Source organism: Petaurus breviceps, unplaced genomic scaffold (genome assembly GCF_028583685.1).
Source record: "Petaurus breviceps papuanus isolate PSGF00001 unplaced genomic scaffold, PetGlider_PUasm1.0 176, whole genome shotgun sequence".
In the NCBI taxonomy this organism is placed as follows: Eukaryota; Metazoa; Chordata; class Mammalia; order Diprotodontia; family Petauridae; genus Petaurus; species Petaurus breviceps.
The window spans coordinates 31770251-31785802 of record NW_027185771.1 but is presented as its reverse complement, the minus strand read 5'-3'; positions in this window follow the sequence as shown (position 1 = coordinate 31785802).

The following is a 15552-nucleotide window of genomic DNA, read 5'->3' as shown; positions in this document are numbered from 1 at the left end:
CAGTCCTACATGTGCACTTTCCTGGACTGGAAATCTGTCATGTTCAATCTCCCAAAGGATTCTGCCACTCTAAAATCCATTCAGATTCACTTTTTAGAGGTTTCTGAAGGAATTCATGGAAGAGTTCAGGTGAGTTCCTGCTTTCACTCCACCATCTTGGCTCCACCCCTCCCCTCCCACTGCCCCCCCCAAACCACTTCAATGCCAGGCAAGGAGATCTCAGAGTTAGTTGCTGAAACTTTTGTCCTGTAATTGATTTGTCCATCCTACTCTGCATGACCTGGGTCCTCTCACTCAAACCTGTTTTTGCCTCTGCTTATCTATGATTACTGAATGTCAGGTTATAGAATTGAGGAACAACTTGGTAAACTGTCAGAAAAACTCCTTCCCTCTTGAACCTCCCAGAATAAGGCTGTGAAAAGTCAGTCTTTCAGGCATTAGAAGAAATTGAGCATTATAGGGGCATCTAGGTGGCGCAGTGAGTAGAGTGCCGGCCCTGGAGTCAGGAGAACCTGAGTTCAGATCCGGCCTGACACTTAACACAAAAAAAGTTAGCCATGTGACCTTGGGCAAGTAACTTAACCCCAACTGCCCTCCAAAAAGCAAAAAAAAAATAATTGAGCATTCCTTCTAAGTCTTATCTAGGCAAAATATCCTTTTTAAACTGTCCTTACAAGACATAGTTTTGAGATGTTTTACCATCCTAACTTCTTTTCCCTGGACAAGTTCTAGCAAATGTACCCTCTACTCTAAAGTTAGTGTCCAAATGGAATGCCAAGCTCCTGAAGTGATTTGACCAGGTTAACTGATAGGACAGCCAGACTATTGTCATCTTTCTCAATTCCCTTCAAGTACATGGGAGGTTGAATTAACAAAAGCTAAAAATAGAGACATATTGTTTTTCTCACTTCTAGCTTTGAGAGATGACAGAGTAAGGCTCAGGTGTGCCACTAATCTGCTGTCCTGCTGTCAGGAAGTCACTTAACTTTTGTGATCCTCAGTTTCCTCATTTATAAAAGCAGAATACTTGTCTTACATGGCCAATATATTGACTTATTTTGCTTTTCTACTTCAAAGTAAGAATTATATTTGAAGTCAGAGGAAGGTGAGTTCATGGGAAGCCAAAATATACAGACAAAAAGCATTAATAAATTTTTGATTACCAGAAGAAAATTGAATAAAATTCAGAAAGGGAAAATAACAAGTGTGACAATTTTATTACCTTGTTAAATTTAAATTTGAAGCAAATATACATAACAGATCATGGGTTCAAAAACAATCCTTTTTTTTTTCTTCTTTAAAAATTTGACCTTTTTATGTTTATCTTTTATATGCCTTTGTGGATTTAAATGCTTGTAGCAAAAATCAGAATAGATAGATAATGTAAAGCATAAACCTCGTTGTTACTTCAGTAGACCCATAAACAAGATGGAGAGCAGCAACCTCACCGCGGTGACTGAGTTCATCCTCCTGGGCCTCTCCACCCGGCCTGAGCTCCAGGTGCCCCTCTTCCTGCTCTTCCTCATGGTCTACCTGATGATCTTGCTGGGGAACCTGCTCATTGTGCTGCTGATAATAATGAACACATTCCTGCATACTCCCATGTATTTCTTCCGCACCAGTCTGTACCTAATTGAAGTCTGTTACACAACCTGTGTGTTCCCACAGATGCTTGGGCAGTTCTTTGCAGAAAGAAAGTCTATCTCTTACTCCTGCTGTGTCACACAGGTCTACTCATTCCTGTTCTTTGGCATTGCAGAGTGTTGTGTCCTCCCAATGATGACCTATAACTGATATATTGCTATTCGGGACCCCCTGAGGTACTCAGTCACAATGAACAGGGGTCTATGTGTTAGGCTGCTGATTTGGTCCAGGTGGGTGGCTTTGTGGCATCCCTGGTGGCTACAGTAGCAACATTCAAGCTCTTAATATGTAGGGATAATGTTACCAATCATTTATTGTGTGAAATGCCTGCTTTCTGTCTCTCCTGTACACATACATCCCAGGCAAAGATTATCACACAGATCCTTTGTGTCCTTTCTCTTTTGTGCCTTGTCATATTCATCATTTTCTCCTATATCCGCATCATTAACATTGTTATTTGAATTTCTTCTGCCCATGGGCACAGAAAAGCCTTCTCCACTTGTTCTTCTTACTTTCTGGTTGTCATCTTATTCTTTGTGACTGTGATATCTCTTTACATGAGGCCCAAGTCCCTGTATTCCCCAGCAAAGTACAAGATGATCATTGTGTTTTATGTTGCCTTCATATATGCCTTGAATCCCCTCATCTACAGCCTGAGGAATAAGGAGGTGAAAATAGCACTAAGCAAACTCTGAGGGAAAACTGGAGACACATAAAAACATGTCCCACATCCTACATCATTTGGCAGAACAATGTACTGTCATGTGTATAATGCCACCCCAAGCCTCCCACCTTCACTTTGTACCTCTTTCCAAGGAACTGAAGAACATGTCAACATCATTTTTATTTCTTATGGTGGATGTGCCAATCAGCTACTCTGTCTTTACTCAAAATATCTGTGATTTTCACTTATATTGTTAGTAGATTGAGATGCCTTTCCATGTTTACCATTCCCAACTTCTTCATACTCATCTGGATCAGTCATCCTTTTGGTCTTCCCATTCCATTCTTACAAAACCTTCTATTTTACCCCTTAATCCCTGTGCTATTTTATAAACTTCCCTTTGTACTAGAACTTGCATCCTCCCTCCAGAAATGAGTTGCATGAATTTGGTAATTATTGATATGACTATATGTTTGCCTTCAATAAAATTTAAACTCTTTGAAAGGACTGTTTTGTTTTTTCTTTCTATTTCTTATGCATAGGCCTGTGCCTAGTTCATAGTAGGAATTCAATACATAGAGTACTTGTTGAATTGAATTGAAGGCCTCTGTGATCTCTCTTTCTTGGGGCAACTCTAACTGCCTCACAAAATTGAGCCTTGCAAAAGTGATTTGCTTGAAGTCATATAAGTAGCACATATGGACTTCAAACACAAGTCCTTGGGTTCCAAAGTCAAACACTCTTTCCTCTGAACCATGCTTCTGTTTCAAAGAAAAAAATAGAATTCCTAGATATTGTTATATCTAGAAGGGATACTCTTTGTAAGGGAATTTCTCAGGGTTTGGTTCTTAGTCCTCTTCTCTTCTTTCTCTTTATTCAATCCCCTTGGGTTTAAGTATCATCTTCTCTCAGATCACTTCCCAATTTACACATCCAGTCATGATCCCTTTTCTGACTTTCAGTCTCACATTACTAGTGGCTTATTGTTTCAAACTGGATGGCTCATATACCTATCAGCCTCAACATATCTAAAACAGAATTATTTTTTTCTTCAAGTCCATACCTCTTATTAACTTCCTATTTTCTGTTGATGGTGCCACCCTTTTCCTGTCAATAAAGTTTTTAACTTTGGGGTCCTCCTCAATGAGTCCTTCCTCATACTTCATTCCTATCACTTGTAAAGCTTCTCAATTCTAAGTCTACAGTGTATCTCACATTTCTTCCTTTCTCTCCTCACAGGAGCACCACCAACTTCATGTTCTCATCACCTTTCATCTAGACTAATGTACCTATTTCTTAATTCATATCATTGCATTCAGTATCTGTCCTCATCAATCTCTCCTCCATATAACTGCAAATAATATTTTCCTAAAGCACAAATCTGACCTCATTATTTCTTAAACCCTTACCAATCTGGTTCCAGTATACCTTTGCAATTTTTTTTGCTTTTTGGAGGGCATTTGGGGTTAAGTGACTTGCCCAAGGTCACAGGCTAGTAAGTATATGAAGTGTCTGAGACTGGATTTGAACTCAGGTCCTCCTAACTCCAGGGCTAGTGCTCTATTCACTGTACCACCTAGCAACCCCTACCTTTATAATTATATTAAACAAGACTCATCCTCATCCACCCTATATTTCAGCCCAATTGGCCTACTTGTTGTTCCCCCTATGTGACATTCTATCTTCCATCTAGCTGTAATGAACTCCCTGTTTATGTCTATCTCATATAATAACTAACTTCCCTTTATTCTTAGCTTAGGAGCTTCCTTCTGTATGAAGCCTATACTGGTACTCCCAGGTAGTGGTGTCCTACTCCCCAGAAATGACTTCACACCAATTAATCAAGTGATTAAAATGCATTTAAATACCTCCTGTATCCAGGCATTTATGTGAATAATTATGGATCAAGGTTGTCCCAGGTATTTACCTCCATAGCTAAGAGAAGAACATATGTTTAGTTATATTCTGTCACCAAGAGGAGGAATAGGAGCTGATCTCATTGTGATCCAAGTAATGACAGTCAACTATTGCATTGATGACATCTTCCTATTTGGGCCAAATGGGGAAACTCCATTTAAGGCTTTGGAAAACTTGCTAACTGTTCTCATTGATGATGCCTGGCACACTAAACCTTATAAGATCCAAGGACCCATTCAACAGGTTAATTCAACACTTAATGAGGGGAAGCCCAACAAGCTGAGACGAAAATCACTTACAATAAATTTCCCACTACTAAAAAGCAGGTCATCAGTCTTTTTTGACTTCTAGAGACAGCATTGCCCTCCTCTCCATGCCCTACCCTGCACACTGGGGTTTAAGTGGGACCTGAAACAACAAGATGCCTTAGAAGTCTCCCAAAGTGTTATTGAGATGCCTTGTCCAGGATTACAAATTACTGACACCACTAATGATGTCACCTAAAGCCTTTCTCAGAAAGACCCAGCTGGACACTGTAAGCAAATGAGATTTTGTACATGCACCTTTGGTGGAGCCGTGACCAATTTCATTCCTTTTAAGAAGTAGCTTCTAGCCTATTGCCTGGCCATGACAGAAGGAAAGCACCTGGCCAGCAGCATTCAAATCATTCTCTATCTAGAGATACTTATTTTATGGTGAGTGTTGTCCAACGAGTTCCACAAGGTCACCAACATTTGGGAAATCTCCATCATTAAGTGGAAATGGTATCCAATCCCATGCCAATTCTTGCATTAGAGGGATAATTTAGCTATGTGCAACCATTGCTAGTTGACTCACCTCCAAGTCCTCCATTGCTCCTGAGGAGCCACTTTCAGAAACTGTTGTAAGGTGGGGCATTTATCTCACAGATAATCCTGAAGGAGCAGAAATATGATTCACTTGTGGCACCTTTTAAATAAAAAAAATTAGCACCCTTTAATGGAACGCCCCAAATATGCATGTATCTAATGGCCAGGGAAAGGTGGCCCATGTTAAGGGATGGGTCATTCATGCTTTTAGAAAATGAATCATATTAACCTTTTACCTCCACAGTGAGACCTAAAATTCATCCTGATTGATCTGGCCACAAACAATGACTACAAAGCCTCTACTTTGTGGGTTACCTTTTTTTTTGGAGGGGGAAAGGCTGGGCAATTGGGGTTAAGTGACTTGTCCAAGATCACATGGCTAGTAAGTGTTAAGTGTCTGAGGTCAGATTTGAACTCAGGTCTTTCTGACTCCAGGGCTGGTGCTCTGTTCACTGCATCACCTAGCCACCCCCTTTGTGGGTTATCTTGACTCCAGATGAATGATAAAACACCTATCATTTGCCTCCAAATCATCTACCTTGACAACATTTCTAATGACAATGATGCCTTGCTCACTTCAATAATCACTCAAAGATCTATCCATTAGACCTCCCACACTTCCTATGATCCTCAACCTAGAGGCATAATGGAAAGATGGAATGGTCTCTAGAACTCTGTAACCTCATGACCAGGTTCTCTCTTATCAGTTATTTGGACCACTTGTTACATTCACTCTGTTTTTTGAGCTCCTCTGTACCTTGAAAATGGCATTCCCTCTGGGTCAGATTTCTGTAATACCTAATATTAGGTAGAGATCCTCCTGTGTACCAGGAGATCATGCTGAGAAAGACAGCAAAAACTGTATCTGAGCCAACAACATTTTGGGCATTCCTGTATAGACCATTATTTTTCTATCTAGACCAAGGCCTGAGAGTGGCTGAAGGCTTTTTTCCAATTGACCCTATATCAACAGGCAATTCATACACTAATGTAATGCCCTCCTCCCTCATGGCTATTCTTGATGGTCACCTTAGACAATTGTGCCTCCATCTTGTTCTCTCCCTCTCAAGTTAGATTCATCTTCCCAAACATTAAGAGTGCTCAAACAGTGACCCCCATAAGATAATTTGACTTGTGACCCAGACATGCTTCACTATAAAAATAGGGATAAAACTATATTTCTGCTGAAAACATTTTGTTTTACTTTTTAAAAAATCATACAAGATTGGCACAGAAACCAATTGAAACAACAGCTTCAGTAGAATTCCAGGGTGGAAAATAGAATCACAAATCAACAGTATTTCTGTCTAGTAACAATAAAATTCAGGAGCAAATATCAGGATGAGACAAGCATTTATTAAATGTCTGCTATATGGTAGGGACTATGCAAAGTGTTTTGCAAATATCTTAATTTATTCTCACAACAACACTAGGAGGTAGGTACAATTATTATTTCCATTTTATAGTTGAGGAAACACAGGCAGAAAGAGGTTAAGTACCTTGCCCAGGGTCATAGATTTAGTGTCTGAAACTGGTTTGATCTCAAGTCTTCCTGGTTCTAGACGTAGTGTTTTATTCAGTATGCCACCTAGCTACTTCTGAATAATAGCAAAAAAAAGAGACTTTGAGAAATTCAAAATGTCAGGAGGACTCTGGGATTCTCTCCTTGACATTGACATCATGGTGCCATCACCCAGGTCAGCAGCAGCTGGTAGCAGTTTATGCATAAGGAGCTGAGAAAAGACTAGATACAATTTGAAAAGGCAGATTCCTGGTTGGACAAGGCATCCCACAAAGAACCTACATCACGGTTAAGGGAACTTTTTGAGAATCTTATTAAGGAGAAGAATTTTGAACAACCAGAAGTTTTTGTCATGTATTCTTTTGAAGCTTGAGCCAAGATTTCCCTGAGCTCTGTATGTATAGAGCTCAGGGAAAATGTGTTCTAGACATCAGGGGGAAGTGTTATGAAACAATTCTTCTTACTGTATTACCTCAGAAAACATCTCTTCTTAAAACCTAATTAAGTCTAGCTAGCTAATTTACTTCAACTATAAATGATGAAGAGAACACCATGGATTAATGCCTTGTGCTGATAACATAAAAAAAACACATATAACCCTTCCCAGCTACACCTAGGACCCTAATGGGAAAAGGTAGTTTTACTCTGGAGGGCTCAACTAGCCAGCTCAAGAGGAGTAGATCTCATAAGGGGTACACACAGAAGAGAACAGAAAAAAATTCCAAAAACAGTCACAGAGATGTAGAATAGCTTGAAAAGTTACAAGTTATTTAAATAGCAAATTGTACAAAATAGAGCTACAGTTTCATGTGCAATCAACTATTTATTTTTCTACTATACTGTGGAAATTCTTGTCTTATTTCATAAATTAAAAATAAAATAAATTAAAAAAATAAAAGTTACATTCATTATCTATTTAAAAGAAACAAGGCATATGTAATAAACACCTGTGTTTTTTGAACAATCTTCTTTTTTGATTATGATACATATATAGATATAATTTATTTCATGTTTGTTAAATTATAAATTTAAAAAAGTGTTTTTAAAAGGAAGAGTCAAGGGTTCAGTGCCATTATTTTAAAATTTTTTCTTATTTTATATTATGAACTTTAACAAAAATTGGCAAACATGTATATTTCTTTTTTTTAAGGAAATTTATTTTTAGTTTTCAACATTCACATCCATAAAATTTTGAGTTCCAAATTTTCTTCTCAACTCTCTCCTCCCCACCCCAAAATGGCATGTAGGTTGATATAGGTTCAACATATACATTCATATGAAACCTACTTTCACATTAGACATGTTAAAAAGAAAAATTAGAACCAATGGGAGAAACCACAATAAAGAAGAAACAAAAAAAGCAAATAATATGCTTTTATCTGTATTCAGACTCCATAGTTCTCTTTCTTGATGTGTACAATATTCTCTATCATGAGTTTTTTGGAGTTGTCTTAGGTCCTTGCATTGCTAAGAAGAGATAAGGTTATCAAAGTTAGTCACTACATAATGTGACTGTTACTGTGTACAGTGTTCTCCTGCTTCTTCTTACTTCACTCACCATTCATATAAGTCTTTCCAGGTTTTTCTGAAGTTTGCCTGCTCATTATTTCTTATAGCACAATAGTATTCTATTACATTCATATACCACAACTTGTTCAGTCATTCCCCAACTGATGGTTATCCCATCAATTTTCAATTCTTTTCCACCACAAAAAGAGATGCCATAAATATTTTTGTACATGTGGGTGCTTTCCCCATTGTAAAGCCAAGAACAAGCAGCTTTCCAGAGGACTGCTACTGTAAAAAGTTTCAAGCTTCTGATTACATAGTATAGTGAACTCCCTATTTATTCAGCAGTATATTAAGGCAAAACATTCACAGAAATCAAAGTACAGCATTCACAATGTTATGACATAACAACTTATCAGTAAAATGGATGCATAGTTTTCATCAAAGTGGTCACATAGTTTTAAACAAAGTACAACCATCTAGTAATTCAATTATTTAGTAAGTCCTTAATTCAATTATCCTTAAGGAGGCTTGTCTCTTTAATGGACACAAAGTACAAAGGTCAAAATTCTCCACTCCTAGGTCATAGCAAATCATAATCTTCACAGTCAGCATCAGGTACCCAAGAAGAGATCTTTTCATCTTGACTTGAGGCTGGCTCTCAGCTTCCATGGTTCCTCTTCCATGGTCCCAACTCCTGCCTGAATCTACACAACTGTCACCTGGGTTCAAAGGCAGGCAGCTCCCAGTTCCTTGTCCAGCTCCTTGTCCAGTTTTTCATCCAGTTCTTTGTCCAGTTCCAGTTGTATGATCTCTTTGGGATATAGACCTAGAAGTGGTATTACTGGGTCAAAGGGTATGCATAGTTTATAGCCCTTTGTGTATAGTTCCAAATTGCTCTCCAGAATGGCTGGATCAGTTCACAACTTCACCAACAACCCATTAGTGCTCCAATTTTCCTAAATATTCTTCAATAGTTATCATTTTCCTGTTTTGTCAAAAATGAATATTTCAATATTGAAAGAAAAAGCAAATTGCATTTGAAACTATTATTTTGATTAAACAATTTGTTTCTTTTTTATTTATATTAATTTCAATGCTTTAGAAAAAGGCTGGGCTTTGAAATATAGATAGAATTTAAAAAGATGGAGAAGATTGGGAAGGGTTCTCCAAATAGGTGAGATAGTAGTCTAAGAACAGATTCAAAGGTGGGAATGAGATCAGCATGTATAAAGGAAATAGTGAGATGAACTTTTTTTGCATCAGATAAACTTCAGAATGGTCAGGAGAGATAAAATATCCTGGAGATTCCATAATGTAAAAGAGGAAAAGAAACAATATACATTTGAATAATCAGGGCTTAACCCAAACACATGTTCAAATTCCTTGTGGGGAAAGAAATAGTACTAGAAAGACATGAAGACAGTTAGCAAGACTTGACATGTAGAGATAAAGATCAAGGTTATTCAAAGGATTACATGACCATGGTGAGAAGGTGGGAGTGATGACCCCAAGGATTGTTTGAAGCAGATGTCTCTGAATAAATCCCAAAAGGAAATAAAAAAAATTCCAGCCATGAAATAACCAGAAGACAGATCCCCTTAGACACCACTGTTTCCTTAGCTGGGACATAGGACTCAGGAGGATATGGGCCAGAGAGAGAGGAGGGGAGGGAAATTAATCCCTTCTTGCTAATGAAGAGTTATATGGATCAGATCCCACAGGCTCCCCATTGGAGTAAATATTGTTATTCTCTGTTGCAGCTCTAGACTCAATATGTTCTTAGTTATTGGAGAATTATCACAAGCTGGAGAGATTCCTACAATCAGTTTATCCTATTCTGAATGGTAAAGTGGATAATATGCTGAACTTGGTGTCAGAAGGAATTGTGTTCAACTCCTACCTTAAATACTTATAAGCTGTGGTGCCCTGGACAAATCATGTAGCCTCTTTGGGCCTCAGCTTTTCATTTATATAATGAGTAGGTTGAACTTAATGACATCAAAGGTCTCTTCTACCTCTAAACTTATAATCTTACTATCCCCTAGTTCTTTTATAAATTACTCCCTGACCAAGTAAGGAGAGGGTTAATGTTGCTAATACTTTGGTCCCTAATTTTATTGTCAGATATTAAAATCTGCATGAATAACTGCTTAACCTGATCTGCATTCTGTCCTTGGAACCTCACATGGTACAAGTTTACTTGCTTGTATTTTTGTATTTTTCACATGGTACAAAGTCACTTGCTGGAAGTCAGGGCATGGAATGAATGCACAGCTACATAAATAGATTAATTCCCTTTCCCTCATTGTTTTTCCAGACTTCGATTAACTCATTAACTCATTGCTGTTCAAACAAGATCAGAGGAACCAACAATGTAGATGTCAGTACTGTGTCAGATACACAAATAAGTATAGATGGGCTGTCTTTTAGCAGTGGAATTGAGGATTTAGTGAGAAAGCACATGATGATTCACCATTCTTCCTCAGTGTGGGGACTCACACCTTGCAAGGTCCAGGTCATTGTAATTGTTGTTTTGTGGATAGTGTCATGACTAGTGTATTTAGCCTTGTACTGAAAGTGTAATGGCACTTATCTTTTGAAGGAGAATCCATTTTAAAAATGTCTCAAGAGTTAGTTTTGGAAGGAACTATTTGATAAATCAATGTTTCAAGCAAAGAATTCAAATAATCTTGTTCTAATTTGCATTTTTTTCATGTATTCATTACATACAATCTCGAAACTGGAAGGCACTTGATCTGTTCCAGCTACCAAATCCCACTCAGAATCTCTCAGAATCTCTCCACTCTAACACTTAAAGATGGTAATAATTAATAATAACAACAACAACTGTTTTTGTACAATGCTTTAATGTTAATGAAGTGATTTATATTCAGTGTTTTATTTAGCCTTTACCACCAGCCAGTGATACATGAACTAAAATTATGATTTCTAAGCTACAGATAGAGAAACTGAGGCTAAGAATTCAAATGACTTGCCCATGTCAGTGTCAAAGGCAGCTTGAAACCCATGTCTTGCTAACTCAAAGTCTAGTCACTTTGGTTTTTTTCCTCTTGGTCAGATGACATAGCAGATAGAACACTGAACCTGGAGTCTAGAAGACCTGTGTATCAATTTTGACTCAGGCAACAAATAACTGGGTTACCCTGGGCCGAAACTTAACACCTTTTAGCCTACTTAGTGCTGGGATTTGAGAGGATCAAATGAGATAATGTATGAAAAAAACTTTGCACACTTTAAGCACTATAAAATCATAGTTATTACTATTAATTTTTAGTATTACTGATGTTACTTTTTCACAACCCTTTTTATATGGTCTCTGTACATTTCCAGATCTGGGGAACACAAAGTGACAGAGGGGGAGTGATGAGAATCAGTCTGGAAAGATAGGTTGGAGCCAGATGTAAAGGACATTGAAAGCTAAAGGAATTTGTGTTTTTATCCTGGAGGCAATAAGGAATCATGGAATTTTGTTAGCAAAGTACCAATGTAGTCGGATCTGTACATTAAGAATATAAATTTGATAATTGGGGGGGCATGGATTATAGAAGGGGGAGATACTTGAATCAGAAGCTCAATTATTTTTTATAGTCCATGATGATGTACTATAGTGGAATGATTTCATAAGGACTGAGCTAAAGTGGTGCCCATGTATGTAAGTGGAAAGTTACAGAGAAACCAGAATGAGAGAGTTAATAATTCCATTGTACTCTGACCTGGAGAGAACATGGTTAGAATATTGTTTCCAATTCTGGGAATCATATTTTAAGAATGATATTTACAAAATGGAGTTTATCCAGATGATAGGGCCATCGATATGGTAAAGGGACAGGCCATAGAAGAATTGATTGAGGAAACTGAGGAAGAAAAGAGGTGGGAATCATGATAGTTATTTTTAAGGATTTGTAGAGCTACCTCAAAAAGGAACAATTAGAATTTTTTTTAGTTTAGACATGGGGGAGTGAACAATGAGTAATTTGCAAAATTGTGGTTTTTGTTTGATAGAAGAGAAAAAACTTCCTAAAAAGTATAATTGTCCATGAGTGAAATGAACTGCCTCAGGAAGTTATGGATTACCCTTGATGGCAGGTTTTAAATGCAACCTGAGTATTATATGGGGGATTTCTTTTAAGTTTCTCCTGACTCAGAGATTTAATGAAGAATAAGTGTTTTAGAAACAAGACTGTATGTGATAGCACTTTCCATATACTACCCTTCCACCCCATTCTGAGTGTTATAGAGTGAGTAATATGAGAGGGAGACAATATTTCATGAAAAATCTTCTGGTTTTTAGTTTTATCACCTGCAAAAAAAGGTTGGATTTCATCATCTCTAAATTTCTTTCCAATTGTAAAATTTTATGAGTCTCTATTTGAATACCACATGAAAATTCAACATTTGTGGCACTTAAAGCCTCATGTAGTTCCTAACAGAAAAGCAGTCACAGCAACATAAACTGTGAAAGTGAGTGTCAGGAGTGCCATGGCACTTGTAAGTTCTAATGAAGTAGGACCCATTTGAAGTGTTCAAGATCTATTGCTGTGAAATTCTGATTTTTACTTAGGAAGGAAGTACAGTTAGCCCTGTGGGGGATAGAATTGTCATATCTGATCTATCATTATTCCCAATCATTCTGTTTTATAATCCAATAATACAATCCAAAAATATTTATTAAGTGCCTACTATGTGCCAGTACCACAGTGTTGTTGAAATGTTCTGTTTTAGTGGGTAAGACTGATTCAGTCTTCCATTCCCATTCCAGTTGTTGACCCAGACCCCAACAGCTAAAGGTCATCAAGTCTACTTCTTTGTAGAGGTAAGTAGATGGAATCTTCTGGTCAGAAAGTATAAGTGCAGGTCTAGTGGAGTAGATCTTGCAACTCTGGGAGATAAAATATTTCAGAAACAAAACTAGTGACTTGGAGGCTAATGTTCTTGTGTTGGAGAAGGGAGGAGCAGGAAGAAGTATTCCTAGAGTAGCTACTATATGTCAGGTATTGTACAAATGCTTTATAAATACTATGTCATTTGATCTTCAGAATAACTCTGGGAGGTAGGTACTATTACTATCCCAATTTTGTAGATGTGGAAACTGAGGCAAACAGAGGTTAAGTGACTTGCCCAGCGCTGCTTAGCTAGTTAGTATCTGAGGCCAGATTTTAATTCAAGTTTTTCTGACTCTAGATTGAATGCTATGCCTAGCTATAGGTGGGATAGTTAAAAATAAATACAATTAATAATGTTTTCCTCTGTGTAGAAAAAGTACTTTGACACCTCTGTGTATTTTAAATATTTTTTTATAATCTGGAGAAATTATTATTTCAACACTGTTAGGTTTATTTTCTGTTATCCCCTTCTTCCTTTCTCTCTTTCAGTAATTCTGTCAACTTATAGGTATCTTCAATCATAGACAATTAAGCTCTGTTTCCTGCTGACATCCCCACAGGGCCTCACAGGTCTCAGTATATAACAAGTTAGGGTTTTGGCTTCAAATAAGTAGGCTACAAAGGCAATTGTAATGTCTTCTTAGGATATAATAGAAAAAATGCCAATATTCTGCTCCAGACACTCTTGCTTACACTTCTTTACTCTTGACCAGAAAGCACTTGGAGCCATCAGTTCATTCAAGACACATTGTTTTATAATATGGCTCCAAATAAGTCCTGTACAGATCAAATGCACTGTTCTTTCTCCTGTTCCACACCCACCCCATGGCATAATATAGCTAAGCAATGTTGTGTTTTTTTTAAGCCACAAATAGCCTTGGATTTGGGGAAGAAGAGAGTCTATGCACAGAGCCACTGAGGTTGAAAGGATCAAGTTAATGTAAGGAACTAAACTGATGAGAAAAGTTTTATCTTCTCTGTTGATATTTATAGGAAGGTAGTCATCAAGAGAGATTCTCACACATTTGTTGTTATATCAGGATTCCAGGGCCACGGGGTCAGACTTATCTTAGGTAAAATATGGTGATTCTTTTCCTGAGTGAATAGATAGCATTTATATCATGAGTATTTAAAAGTATAAATTTCAATTCTGTGCAAAGAGATTTGAACTTTATTCCATTGACAGTAGGAAGCTTTTGAGGATTTTGAAGATTTATTCCTATCTGTACTTAAGAAAGAGAATTTGAGAAGCAGAAGGAAGGGCAGATTCAGAGAGGCATGAGAATATAAGAAGCAGGAGAATTAGTTAAGGGATTTTTTGGGTTTTTAAGGTAATGTACTAGGTTAGTGAGTGTTATAGTTGGGAAGAGTTGAAGGAAGTTAGACAATGGAGGGAGATCATGACAATTGATTATATGATGGTTTGAGGCAGACAAACCTTAGAGATAGATTTTTTTTTCTGAGAAAGCATATTTTTAAATTAATTGATTAATTTATAATTTTCAACATTCATTTCCACAAGATTTTGACTTCCAAATTTTCTCTCCATCTCTCCGCTCCCCCCCAACCTGAGATGGCATGCATTCTGATTACACTTTTCCTCAGTCTTCCCTCCATTCTATCACCCCACCTCCTCTTATGTCCTTTCCCCTTACTTTCTTGTAGGGCAAGGTAGATTTTTATACCACTTTGCCTATATATCTTATTTCCTAGTTGCATGTATAAACAATTTTAACATTTGTTTTAAACTTGTCCAAATGCTCTCCCTTCTTCCCTCCCCCATCCACCCTCACTGAGAAGGTAAGCAATTCAATGTAGGTTATGCATGTGTAGCTATGTAAAACACTTCCTAATGGTCACGTTGTGAAAGACTGTTTTTTGCTCCATCCTATCCTGTTTCTGCCCCCCCCACTTATTCTATTTTCTCCTTTGACTCTGTCCCTTTTCAAAAGTGTTTGCTTCTAACTACCCCCTCCCACAAATAATCTTCCCTCCCTTCTATCATTTCCCCACCCCGCACTTATCTCCTTTCCCCTTACTTTCCTGTAAGGTAAGATACCCAATTGAATGTGTATGCTATTTCTTCCTTAAGCCAAATATGATGAGAGTAAGGTTCACTCATTCCCTCTTACCTCCCCCTTCTTCTTCTCCATTGGGAAACCTTTTTCTTGCCTCTTGTATGTGAGATAATTTACCCCATTCTATCTCTCCCTTAATTCAATATATTCCTCTCTTCTCCCTTAATTTTATTTTTTAGATATCATCCTCTCATATTCAACTCACCCTGTGCCATTTCTCTCTCTCTCTCTCTCTGTCTCTGTCTGTCTCTCTGTCTCTCTCTCTGTCTCTGTCTTTCTCTCTGTCTCTGTCTCTTTCCTCCAACTACCCTAATATTGAGAATGGTTTCATGATTTACAAATATCATCTTTCCATGTAGGAATGTAAATAGTTCAACTTTAATGAGTCCCTCATGATTTCTATTTTCTGTTTACCTTTTCATACTTCTCTTGATTCTTGTATTTGAAAGTCAAATTTTTATTT